We start from the raw sequence: 13,097 nt of genomic DNA on the forward strand, positions 1-13,097 counted from the left end.
TTTCAGGGAGTTGGAGAGAGTGATGAGGTCTCCCCTGAGCCTCCTCTTCTCCAGCCTCAACACCCCCAGCTCCCTCAGCCTCTCCTCATAGGATCTGCTCATTCTCTCCCCTCTTCAGATCCTCAGGCTCAGCCTGGGCTTTGCCACAACAGGTCAGGCCCTTCCTCAGGGCTGGATGTGTTCCCTCCAGCTGGGTGGAGGTGTTGCTCTGCTCCCTGGAAGTCTCCTTAGCATCACCCTCACTTCCCTTCTCCCCACAGCATTTGGCCCATTTATTGCAGGCTGGGATGTTCTGGGCCTGCACCTGGAGCCCAGGGGACAGATGGTGACACGTGGGACGTGGTCACGGGGCTCATCAGGACCTGCAAGCCCCTTTTTGATGGAGGTGGTGGCACCAGCTGGGCAGAGAAGCTGCTCGAGGCACAAAGGAGGGACCTGGGCAGTCAGCAGAGCCAGGTGAGTGTCACCCAGGCCTTGTGGCCACCAAACATGGGCTTCTTTCTCCTTTTTCTTACATGGTGGGTGCCCAGGAACGGGGGGCTGCTGGGGAGCTCTGTGTGAGCCCCAGGGAGGTGTCTGCTTGTTGCTGGGTGTTACTGGTTTTCATCCCTGCCTCTGACTGGTGAGACTGCCTGCTGGGAGCTGATTGCATCTGTCAGGAGCCCAGGAGGGTTCATTGCTCCCTCTGCAATTAAATGAGAGCCCAGAGTGGCTGCTGGGGGTACCTGGGGGTGGGTAATTGCCTCCTGCCTCTGCTGTGCTTCACCCCACAGATACCTGAGCACCTGGCTCCATCCCCAGGTACCCCCAGCACCCCAGGAGAGGCTTTGTCAGAGGTGCAGAAAGCTTTCTGATTTTTTTTTTTTTTTTTGTGTGTTTTTTTTTAAGGCTTAAAGTATGACAAATCAACTTACTACTTACTGCTTAGAAAGAAATGCTGTTTTTTCAAAGGCTTCATTCCTGATGCTCTTCATCAGAGCACTTGACATCTATCAAAAAACAAATCAGTGAGGATTTTAACAATAACATCAGAGATAAATTGCCTTTTTTTTTTTTTTTTTTTCTTCCCCTGAGCGCTGTGAATGGTACTTGTTGAGTCCAAAAGAAGAGGTGGTTGATTGATGCATTATTCACAGGCTTGATTTCTTGATTTCTAGAAACATTTCCTTGCTCGGTCTGCATTCACCCAGCCCTCCCGATGAATCACTTTGATGTGGGGCAGGTCCTTCCCGGGGGCTGCTGCCTGGGGGCTGCTCCTGCAGGGGATGGCTCAGAATGCCAAATGAACACTGAGCAGAGCCAAGCCCAGGAATCCTCCCTGCCCCTGGGACCAGATACGTGGCCCTGGTTTCCAGCAGTGCCAGGAGCACTCTGGAATTGCCCTTCCCAGGGACCAGAGGCCCCAGAACCCCAAGACTTTGTCCCTGTGTGTCCCCAGCAGGTACCCCCCAGGGACAGTGTGACCCGGGTGTAGGGTGATGAAGCTGCTCAGCTCATCCCTGCTGCTTCATCCCCTTCCCTCCAGCCCCTCCATCTGCCTCCAGCTTCCCAGCCTTTCCTTGGAGCAGGCTGGGGGATGCTGCTGCTCCCCCCCTCCCAGCCCCCCGCACCATGGAGAGCTGGGAATTCACGAGGTTGTTTTTTTTATTATTTTTTTGCATCTTCTTCCTTTTCTAATCCCGGTGAAGGAAGCTCTGTTTTTTTCGCAGCGTTGCTTTTCCTCCTCCTTCCTTTCCTGGGAAGAGGAGCTTTGCTGGGAGGCTGGTGCTGTGCGGATGCTCCTGGGGGAAGGGGAGATTTGTCACTTCCAAACAAATCCGCCTTCCTCTGATCTCCATTTAAAGGAGAGGCAGCGTCTGGAAGCACCTCCCAGGCTGGCAGAGCAGAGCTGGGTAAGATGGAAGGAGGCAGGGAAGTGGCGTTAAGGGGTGGTAGCTGAGCAGTGGGAATTACGAATGCCTCTGCTTGGGGGGAACCTGCCCCAGGAACCCTCCCTGAAATGGCAGAGGGTGCTGGGTGCCACTGGGACAGGATGAGACAAACCCTGTCCCAGAGCCAGGGACTTCCAGGGCTTCCCCTTCTGTCTCAGAAATCCTTCCCAGAGGAGCTGGGGGGTCTGCTCTGCTGGGCACCCTGGGGACAAAACCAAAGGAGATTTTCCCCTTGTCTGGCTGAGGTCTTCTGACCCCATTGCCTTAGGGCTGGGGGTGCTCTCTGGGGTCTTCAGGGGCTCTTGGGGGGTGCTGGCTGCTCAGGACAGTCAGCAGGGACATGTCACCTCCCCATGTCCCCTCCCCAGGTGGCTCTGTGTGTGGGGTGAGGATCTGTGCCTGGTGCCATCAGGGAGTTCTCACCTTGGTCTTGTTGCTCCACGGCCCAAGGCTCACCAGGCAAAAAGGGCATTTTCAGTCCCAGATTGGGAGTGAATCTGGTTTGTGCAATGCTGCTGTGGCTCTCTGTGGGCTTCTCTGTTCCTGCAGAGCCCGGGGAAGGATGGATAACCTGGAGCACTGCTTGGTTTCCTCTCCTCTGACATCCTGTGGGATGGCTGCCCCTGCACTGTGCTTGATTGAAGTGGACAGGTATCTTCCTATCTTCCTGCTTGTTTTTCCCACTCCCAAGCTCCTTGGGGAAGGCTCATGTGCTGGTAAAAACCTCCAAACCCCACGTACATCCCATGCTCTGCCAGGGAGGGACACAGGGAGGTACCCACCCCTTCCACAGCACCAGCCAGGGGATGCTTTACCTCCCCCGGGGAAAACCAAACCAAAACACACACACAAAAAAAAACCCCAACAACCCCAAACTATCCAAACCTCTCCCCAAGGAGCTTGTGCAATGTCTGTAACCAAAATCTGCAGATTCCAAAGCCCTCTAAACTAAACAGCTCCTATTGGGGGGCTGCGAAACCAAAGCTGTTGCCCATGTGGCTACTGGGCCAGCTGCAGGGCTGGTCCCAGGTTGGTCCCATGGATGGAGTGAGCAGAGGGGCTGCTGGCACAGAGGGTCCTGACCCTGCTGGGGCTGGGATGTGGCTCAGGCTGGGAGGGGCTGCAGAGGAGGCTGAGGGGAGGGAGAGCTCCTGGCTCTCTGCAACCCCCTGAGAGGAGGTTGGAGCCAGGGGGGGTTCCTGCTCCCAAGGAACAAGCAATAGGATAAGAGGAATGGCCTCAAGTTGTGCCAGGGGAGGTTTAGGTTGGAGCCTGGGGACAATTTCCCCCTGGAAAGGGTTGTCAGGGCCTGGCCCAGGTGGAGTCCCCATCCCTGGAGGGCTTTCCAAGCCCTGGAGATGTGGTGCTGAGGGACACGGGGCAGTGGTGGCCTTGGCAGTGCTGGGGGAAGGGTTGGACTGGGTGATTTGAAACCCATTTGTTGATTCTGTGATTCTAACTCTGACCCTGTGGTGTCTGGGGAGGAGATGGGTGCTGTGGGGTCCCTTTTATACTCACACCAGTCTGGGGTCCTGTGATTCCAGCTTGGTTTCTGTTGAAACCTCCCACCACCCAGCTGGCCCTGCCAGCTTCCTGGGTTGCTGTGGGCACAGGGATGCACAAGCACCCCCAGCATTTCACCTGCCCCCAGTCCTTGCCTTGGCTGCCCTGCAGGTGCCTGCTGTGGGGGGAAAACTCTTCTCAGGATGAGCAGAAGTACCTCCAGGGCTTCTCAAAAATATTTATTCTCACGCCCAGCCCCAGCATCAGAGTGCAGCTCTGCGCCGGGCTCGCTCCTGGTTATGATGTAGTGGGGTCTGGAAATGAAAGGGAATATTTTGCCTTTGAAAAGGAGAAGAGGGATTGTGGCTGCTCTGTTAAATTTGGAGGCCTGGATGTGAGGGGAGACAAAAAAAAAAAAAAAAAAAAAAAAAAAAAAAGAAAATGTGTGTGTGATGAAAAGCTTCCTGTGAGTTCATCCCATGTAATTGGGATGAGAGCTCTGGCCTTGTGCAGGCTCCTGCTGGGGGTCACAGAGGGGCTCCAGGAGCAGAGGGTCATGCAGAGAGTTGTTTGAACAAATCCCAGCCTGGGCCATTAGAAATTAAAGAGCTGCTGTTAATCTGAGCTGGAAATAAAGCAGCAGACACGGGAGCTGAGCTGGTTTGGGCTGCAGTGCTGCGGGTGTCAGCTTCAATTGGAATAAACAAGCATTGCTGGGCTCTACCCAGCTCCTGGATGGGAGGCAAAAGCAGTGCTGGGAGGGAGAGGCTGCTCGGCTCCCAGATGAGAACCACTTGCCCAATTTCTGCTCATTTTTAAAGACAGGCAGTTGTGAAACCGAGAGGGTACTCAGGGGTGCTCATTACCACTTCTCGAGTTTTCCTCCAGCGCCCATAAAAACACTAAAAACACTTCTCACCCCTCACAAGGGAGCCCACATCAAATATTCAAGGCAGATTACAGCCAGAGCCACACAGGAGAAAGGGGAAAAAAACACTAAATAGAAAAGAAAAAAAAAAAAAAAAAAAAAAAAAAAAGGGAAAGAAGAAAAAGAAAAAAAGAAAAAGAAAAAAGAAAAAAAAAGAAAAAAAAAGAAAAAAGAAAAAACCAAAAGTCTAAACTGTTCAGTTCCTTCACTAAAGGAGCCAAACAGGTTAACAGAGAGGGAAGGGGAGAGGCTGCTGGGGAGAGGGCTCCTCAGTGCCAGCAGCCTGGCTTGGAAGGTTCTTGGTACCTGCAGCCAAACCCTGAGCAGGATAACTGCCCGTGGCTGGTCCCAGAGGCTCCGTGTGGTGCTGCTGGGATCACGGCAGCAATAAAGCAGAGAGGGAGGTGAGTTATCCCTCCAGGTGCTGCTGGCTGCTTTGGAACGGGGTCTGTTTGGTGTTAGCTGGGCTGCCACTGCTGCTGCTCCAGGGCTGGGGTGGAAATTTAGGGGTGAGAACCCAGCTGAGCACCCAAATCAGGGCAGGAGGCAGGACCTGGGGATTCCAGCTGTGGTTTGGGTGTGATGGGGAGGGAACATCTGGGTCCTGCTCTGGGTCTCTGCTGTTGCCCATATGGCCGTGAGCAGGTAAGTGCCTGCAGCCCCTGCTCCTTGGGGTCAGCTTTGGCCATCACACCAGAGGAGTGGGAGCTGCTCCAGCCGTTTGTCCCTCCTGGAATTCTCTAAATCCTCCCCCCCAGCCATCAGCCTGCTGGTGCTGGTCCTGTGGTCACTGCTGGACCTCCCGGGAGATTCTGGGAATAAGAGCTTGGGGCAAACCCACCAGACCTGCCCAGGGAATGGGGCAGGGGGCTGCTCAGTGCCTGGTTTTAGGGCTTGTCCTGGCAGGAGGGGGTTTCAACCACTGGGGTAAAACCATCCCCCTCATCCCATCCCTCCAGGCCCTTGTCCCAAGTCCCTCCCCAGCTTTCCTGGAGCCCCTTCAGGCACTGGGAGCTGCTCTGAGCTCTCCCCATCACAGCTTTCCCTTCTCCAGGCACAGAGCAGTGTGTGGGGCAGGGTGGGCAGGAGGTGACACCCGTGGTCCTGAGGAGGAGCAGGCTGGGTTGCTGTGGTTTTGTGCTCCTCAGCAAGGAGATTTGTGGCTTCAGTCGACTGAGTCCCAGCTGAGGTGTTGCTGGGCAAGGGGAGGAGAGGGAGCTCCTGGCCCAGCTGCTCCTCCCCAGCCTGCAGCACCAGCTTCAGGCAGGATGTGGCCATGGTTTCTCTTTCTTTTCTGGGTTTTTTGGTTGTTTTATTTTGGTTTTTTTCTGTTTGTTTGTTCTGTGGGGCTCTTATTTCTTTTCCTCTTTTGTCCTTGAGGCCAACATCCCCATCCCTGGGAGTATTTAAAACCTGTGTGGCTGAGGCTCTTCAGGACGTGCTCCAGGGGGTGGTGCAGATATTGATTTATTTTATTCAGGAGGAATGTTGACAGGTGGACATGGTGACCTCAGGGATCCTTTCCCACTGTGACAATTCTGAGCTTCTGGGAAGCAAACCAGTGGGGTTTGGGTTTGGGTCCATGGTGGGGCTGTTGGCCCTGGTCCTGTTCTCCTCCTGCATCCCAGTGATGCTCTTGCTGCCCCCGGATGCTGCAGGGGTCCCCGGGCTGTGCCTTCTGCTGCCACCTCGGGGGGGACATGGGGACAGGATGGGGGTGGGGGAGGTGACCCTGGTACCGGGCAGGAAGTGGTTTGGGTTTGGGTGGCAGCGAGGAGCTGGGTCAGAAGTGTGGCTTGAGGTTTCTGCTCAGGAAAGGTGACTGAGCCCACCAGCAGCAAGGCCAGAGTTGAAAGAGAACTGAGGACAGGGAGTTTCTTTTTTTTCTGTTTCTTTTTCTTTTTTTTTTTCCTTCCCCCCCTCCTTTCTCTGACCTTTTTGCTTTTTTCTCTTTTTTGCTTTTTTGCTTTTTTCCCCTTTCCTCCCCCCCTTCTTTCCTTTTTCCCTGTTTTCCTTCCATCCTTTCCTCCTCTTTTTCACAGAAGATCCTGATACAAAAGCCCAAAGAAAACACGAGCAAATTAAGGAGCATTTTCTCCTCCTCCTGGCCCTCTCCTCTCTCTCCTCTCCATCTCCCTGCAGGAGCTGCACCCGGGGGTTTCTTGGAGGAGCCAAAGGCCAAGGCTGTGGCTCTCCCTGTTCCCCAGTTGGACCCTGGCAATGCGTACTGGGAGCTCTGGTTCTCTCCTCCCAGAGGCAGCCCCTGCCAGGAGCAGCAGCCCCAGCGATGTCTCTGCTGGGTGCAGTTGGGTTCCTGGGGTGCCAGGGTGCAATTTGTCTTGGAGTTTGGCTTTCTCCTGTGCCTCTTGGCTCGTCACTCTGAAGGCACAGCAGGCTCCCCAAATAGCGGGCTGCACTGCTCCACCTCGGCGGGGAAAACAAAACCCTCCCCTGCCAAACGAAAGGACACGTTCCAGTATTCTCTGTTGTTGCAACAAATTGGGTGGGTACTGTCAGACTTGTGTGTTCTGGGAAGGCTTCCAGAGCCTCTCTTGGAGCAGGAGGTGGTTACCATGTCGTTGTCAGCTCCAATTGCAGGGTGGGATAACTCAGTCCCGCCTGGGGACATCATCTCCTTCCTGACACCCAGCACCAGGGCACGGTGCTGGGCTCTGCTCCTCCTGCCTGCCAGGGATGGGGCTGAGGGGGGGACAGCTGTGGGGACACCTTCCCTAAAGCTGCTGTGCCTGGGGCAGGCTGCCCACACGGAGGGCAGTGAGAGCAGGGAGGGATGGAGGCTCCCTGGCCCTGCCTGATGCCCCCCTAATCCCTGCCTCCTGTCCCCATCCCTGTCTGCTGTCCCCATCCCTGTCTGCTGTCCCCATCCCTGCCTCCTGTCCCCATCCCTGCCTGCTGTCCCCATCCCTGCCTGTTATCCTGCTGTCCCCATCCCTGTTTGCTGTCCTCCTGTCCCCATCCCTGCCTCCTGTCCCCATCCCTGCCTCCTGTCCCCATCCCAGCCGGTCCCTTCCCGCGGTACCCGGCAGAGCCGCGGTTGCTTTCGGAGCTCTGGGAATCCCGTTCTCCCTCTCCCTTCCCCTTTCCACTTGGCAGCTCGCTTGGCTGTGTTTGTTTTAGCCCGGGTCCCAGTGACAATTAGCGCTAGGAGACTGGATTAAGCTGTTTTCACTTTTTTTTTCTTTTTTTTTTTTTTCCTTCCTCACTTTGATTTCCACCTCCTCCAAAATCCTTAATCCTACTGAATATTTCATCTCTTGTAACTCGGTCAATTGCCGTCTCCCAGCGGGAGGAGCAGGACCAGCACTATTACAGCTGCTTCTCCTCCTCCTCCTCCTCTGCTGCTGCTCTGGGCTCTGGGTTCGGGGCTTTCTCGCTGGGTTGCACAATTTCTCGCCGAGGCGAAAGCCGCAGCATCCGCTGGAGGCAGCGCCGGGCGAGGGGCTGGGGGGGAAACGAGAACTCGGGTGCTCGGTGAGAACCCAGAGCACCCCTCGTTCCCAGCCCCAGCTTTCCCCGGCTGCGGCCACCTTGGGGTTTTGGGGTTTTTTTGTTTTTTTCAGGTGGGAAACCCCCGGTGTGGCCACCGAGAGGGGATCCCGGGGCCAGGGGAGGGAGGTGCCTGCTCGGAGAGGTGGCCAGGAGGGTGTTGGTGGCTCAGTCGGCCACCAGATGGGTTGCACCATGAGAAAGGAGTGCAGGGCAGTGATGGTTGGAAGATCTTATCTGTCTGTTTGTGGTTCTAACCCCAAAGAGGCTCTTTTTGCCCTTTTATTGGCCACGGTGCTCCCTGGGAGGCTCCTGGGGAGCCTCTTGTTGGGGTTTTGCCCTAAGATTACAGCACTGACAGAAAAGCTCTCTAACAGGGATTTTTTTTTTTCTTTCCTATCTAAAAGGTTTTTTCCAGCTTGAATAACTCCAGGTCAGCTCTGCAGAGGGCTGGTGGGGCTGATTTATATTCAAAGCCAGGTTGGATGGGGCTCTGAGGAACCTGGTGTAGGTGAGGCTGTCCCTGCTCACTGCTCCCTTGGACTAGGTGGCTTCTAAAGGCCCCTTCCGACCCAAACCATGATCCTATGGGCACCTTCCCACTTTTTCTGCCTCCCTTTATCTGGGGGAGTGTGCAGGGTCAGGGGATTCAGCAGCTCTGGTCCTTATCTGCCCCTGTCTAGGGGGTGGCTGCTGTTTGTAACGCTGCCTTTTGCCACCCCAATCACCACTTGCTCCTCCACGATATCCCTAACACTTTGCAGGGACGTTTCCCGGGGAGGAATCCAGCTCCTGGCTGCTGCTGACACAAAGCAGGGATGCAGCAGGCCCTGCCAGCAGCTCCTTTGAAGCTTGCAGAGCTCCAGCGCTCTTCACCTGCTCTGCACCCTCCTTATCGAGAGCTCCTGGATGGGGAGAGCTCTCCCTGCAGCCCCTGCCCTGGCTCCAGGTGCCTTTGCCAAGGAGCTGCTGGGATAAATGCTCACTCTCAGAGCAAGTTTCCCACTCCTGACTCATTACAAGCTCCTCTCCTCATTTTGGGGCACATCCAGGAGGTGCCAAGCTGGCAGCAGTGCAGGGAGAGGGCTCGGAAAGATTTGTACTTCTGCCCACAGGGAGTTTATTCTGAAAGCAGCCCAAATCACCCCCTTTCCCCCCCCAAAAAAAGGGCTTTCCTCTGGGCTGCAGCACCCTCCCCAAACCTCTCCCACCCAGGGGGTTCCTGCAGCCAAGGTGTTTGCTCTGGAGGGGGGGGATGAGGCAGAGCAAAAAGGCTCCAGCCCCCTGGGATGGGGTGCAGGCTCCAGCAGCCCCGGGTGCTGCTGAGCTGGGAGAGTTCAGCACGTTTCCAGCTAATGGGTCTGGTGGTTTTGCAGGGTCTGTGGCCCATGCTAATGGCTCATTGCTGAACCATAAGTGGTTGTGTTATACTTGGGATTTATTGGAGGCCGAGGGATTAATTTCCTGAAATATATGGTCACGATGTTGAGGTTAAATTAAGATCTCATTCAAAAGGATTCTTTTTTATGATACTTAATTTGTAACCCCTTTTCTATAGCCGTTTTACAGCTAATCCTCCCCCTCCCTTAAACGTTCGGTGTCATGTTTCCAGGAAGAATCTTATTTCATGCAGACTGTAGCAGCGTTTCTCAGTGTAACCTTTTACAGCTCCTCATCCTTCCAGTTTCTCTGGTCCCGCTTGTTTATACACAACAAGGTCTTAAATCCTCTCTTCGAAAAATAAAGATGTTGCTGCAAAAGCAACAAGAGCTCCTGGCAGAGCTAAAACCCATCCGTTCTCCCCTCCCTCCCTCCCCACATGCCACCCCCCTCCAAGCTGCTGGAACTAAAAGCCCTTTTTACTCCAGCGCTCGAGCACTTTGATAAAACGCGTGTTGAGTAAATCTTACATGACGTTTTTACTCTGGGTGATGTGTCTATAAAGTGGAGCTGGCTCCTTCCGAGCTCTGCTTCCCCCTCCGTGATGATGCTGTTATTAAACTGATAAATTAACTGTGGAGCTCGGGGCTGGGAGATGCTGGAGGTGAGGAGGGAAAGGGATGAGGCGGGTGGGAAGGGTGATGGGCTGGATGCTCCAGGGCAGGGAGCATCACTCAGTGGTCCCTTGGCTTCTGCTCCCCTGGGGGGAGCCAAGCCCAGCTCTGAGCCCCTGCTGCTGCCCTGCTCCTCAGGGCAGTGGTCCCAGAGCTGCTGGGGATGTGCAGGGGGAGGTCTGGCTCCTCTGACACTCACAGCCTGGCAGTCTGACTGCTTTGTGTTGGAGGGACCTTAAAAGATGGGCAGGGACCCCTCCCACCCCCCCAGGGTGCTCCAAGGCCCATCCAACCTTGGACACTGCCAGGGATGGGGCAGCCACAGCTTCTGGGGGCACCCTGGGGCTCAGCACCCTCAACCCACAGAATTTCTCCCAAAAATCTCCTCTCCATCTCCCCTCTCCCAGCTGCAAACCATTCCCCCTCATCCCATCCCTCCAGGCCCTTGTCCCAAGTCCCTCCCCAGCTTTCCTGGAGCCCCTTCAGGCACTGGAAGCTGCTCTGAGCTCTCCCCCTTGCAGCCTTCCCTGCTCCAGGTTTGAACAATTCCCAGCCCAGCTTCCCTGAGCATCCTGCTTGGTGCTGAGCTCTCCCAGCAGCTCCCCACCCCGAGCTGTCAGCTCTGTCTTCTGCAGGGATTTTTTCTCTTTTTCTTTTTTTTTTTTTTTCCTTCCCTCTTACCCCCCCAGAAGTGCTGATGGACACGTTGAGTAACCATATCTGCTTGTTACAGGACATCTTGAGGCTGATTGTGGAGGTCAGGACTCAACTGGAAAGACCGCAGCGGGTTGCTGACTGGCATCCACGGTCCAGATAAGATAAAAACAACTGATGACAGCAGGGAAGTGAAACAGTCATCTCAGCACTTGGATTAGTGCCCAGCAAAGAGGAAGGGAAAAAAAACCAACCACCCCAACAACAAAAAAACCACCAAAAACCAAACCAAAACCCAACCCGAGGAGGGCCCGGTGGGGAGGTAAGGGGGGGTGGGCTGTGTGTTAGAATAGAAACTCTGGAAAAAAAGATATCAGGAGGCAGCAGATTTGGGTGTTAAATATTTATGAATTAGCAGCACTTGTCGTGTTCTGTCTGAGCTTGGGATGGGTGTGTGGCTGCAAACCCAGCGTGGGGGGAGCACACGGGGGTGATGGGGACACCAAAGGTTTGGGGGGAGCAGGAGGGAAGGGGAGCAGCGTTGGGGGGGGCAGGAGGAGCCCAGATGATGATGAGGAGGGAAGGATAAATGAGGTGCCATAAAAGTGACTATTACTGCTCAGGAAATTCTGCTGAAGAGCAGTGGAGTAATTAAATCATAATTGCTTATTACTCAGCTGAAGTGACATTGTAAGTGGCTGAAGGTCTGCGATGAGGAGGGGAAGGGGAAGGGGAAGGGGAAGGGGAAGGGGGGGGTCTCAGCTTTTCTGCCAGGCTCCAGGCTCTCTTCTGTCCTGCTGCAGCCATTTGCATCCCCAAAAAAACCCTGGCCCTCGGGGAAGGTCCCCAGCCCCCTGAGCCTGTCACAAACCGTGTTCTCAGCTTGAGGGAAAACGTTCTGGGGTTTCGTGGCGTTTCCTCATTTGTGTTTCAAAGTCTCTCTGGGTTTCACAGCCTGAACCGAAGTCACCTGGCTCCCCAGCACAGCTCAGCACCTCTGATTGATGCTTTTTTCCCCCTGCCCTGCCACCCACCTGTGGGAGCACCCGTGAGGACCTCCCCGTGGCTGCCTGTCCCCTGGGTGCTGTGATGCTCCTGTCCCACCCCCCTCCAGCTGAACCTTCCCCGTGGGGACAGAGGAGAACTCCAGCTGCCTGCCTGACTTTTCTTTCCACCCTGCTTCCAGCTGGCAGAACGAGGTCTGTGGTTCAGCACTGAAAACCGAGCAGGTTTGGCCAGGAGACACCAGGCAACTTCTGCTTTTAAGCACTTTTTTTTTTTTTTTCCCTTTTATCATTTTTAGCAGCACAGACATCCCCCCGTGAGAATTATCCGGGGGTTTCTCTCCATCCTGGGGCAGAATCTCAAAGTTTCACCTTATTCTCTTGCTCTGGGGACAGGGGGGGTGGGGGGGGCAGGCAGCACCCAGCTGGGTGCAGCAGCCTTGGCAGGGGTGAAACAGCCAGAGGGGAGAGAAAAGGGCCCTGGGGATGCAAACAATAAAAAGTCTCCACATTCCACTGAAGTTTCTTGAGCAACTGGCATTTGCCCATAAATGTACTTAAGCAGAAAATCACCAGAAAAGTGCTATAATCTGACAGATTTTTCACAGGCTTAAATATTCATGATTTAAAAGAATTGGCAGAATTTTCTACATTATTAGCTTTCATCATGGCTACAGGAGCAGTTGGTGCACTGGCTGCTCTTCAAAAACTATTAATCTAGTCTGTCATCACAGCAGCCATTTTTTAATTAGCTACTTTACTGAACGATCTGGTGCAGCAGTGAGACTGGAACATTTAAATGGTATTAAAGTTTTAAAGGTGCCCCTTTCCATTTTTAATCCACGTTCTGCGACGCCGCAGTCGGGGGAGGGGGGCAGGGAAGGAGGCAGCTCCCTGGTTTCAATGGTTAACTTCTGCTTTTCTTTCTGAAAAAATTAAGCCTTGGAAAACTTGGAGCCGCTTCCTCCGGGAGGAGAAATCGCAAGAGATGGATCCTTCCTTAAACCCGAGTTCACAACATTCCTGCCTGATGAAATCAAGCCGAGGTGCTGGAGGTGTTCGCAGTGAAACCCCGCCTGGAGCTGCTGCTGCGGGGCAGGCAGGGGACGGGGCACCTCCCGCCCCTCCCTGCAGCCTGGCTTTGGCCACAGAGTGTCCGAGACACACACAGAATGTCAGAGCCTGGAAAGGACCTCGAAAAGCTCGTCGAGCCCGGCCCCCCCGAGTCCAGCTCCCGGTCCCAGGATCCTGGGAGCCGCCGCGCATCCTAAGGGAGCATCTCCTGGTGCCACCTCAGCTCTTGCCACAAGGTTCAGGTGCAGGGGGTGGTAAGTGCTCTGCACTTTGTAGCCCAGAGCTCCAGCAGGTCTGAAGTGTCTCCTTCCTGAAAATCAAAGGCCCTGCAGCAAGCAGGTGTGGGCTGCTCCCTGAGCCGTGCAGGATGCTCCAGCATCCACCTGGGATGCTCCTGTGTCATTGCAGGATGCTCCAGCATCCATGTGGGGTGTTCTTGTGT

This window comes from Heliangelus exortis, chromosome 11 (genome assembly GCF_036169615.1).
Source record: "Heliangelus exortis chromosome 11, bHelExo1.hap1, whole genome shotgun sequence".
NCBI classification, from domain to species: Eukaryota; Metazoa; Chordata; class Aves; order Apodiformes; family Trochilidae; genus Heliangelus; species Heliangelus exortis.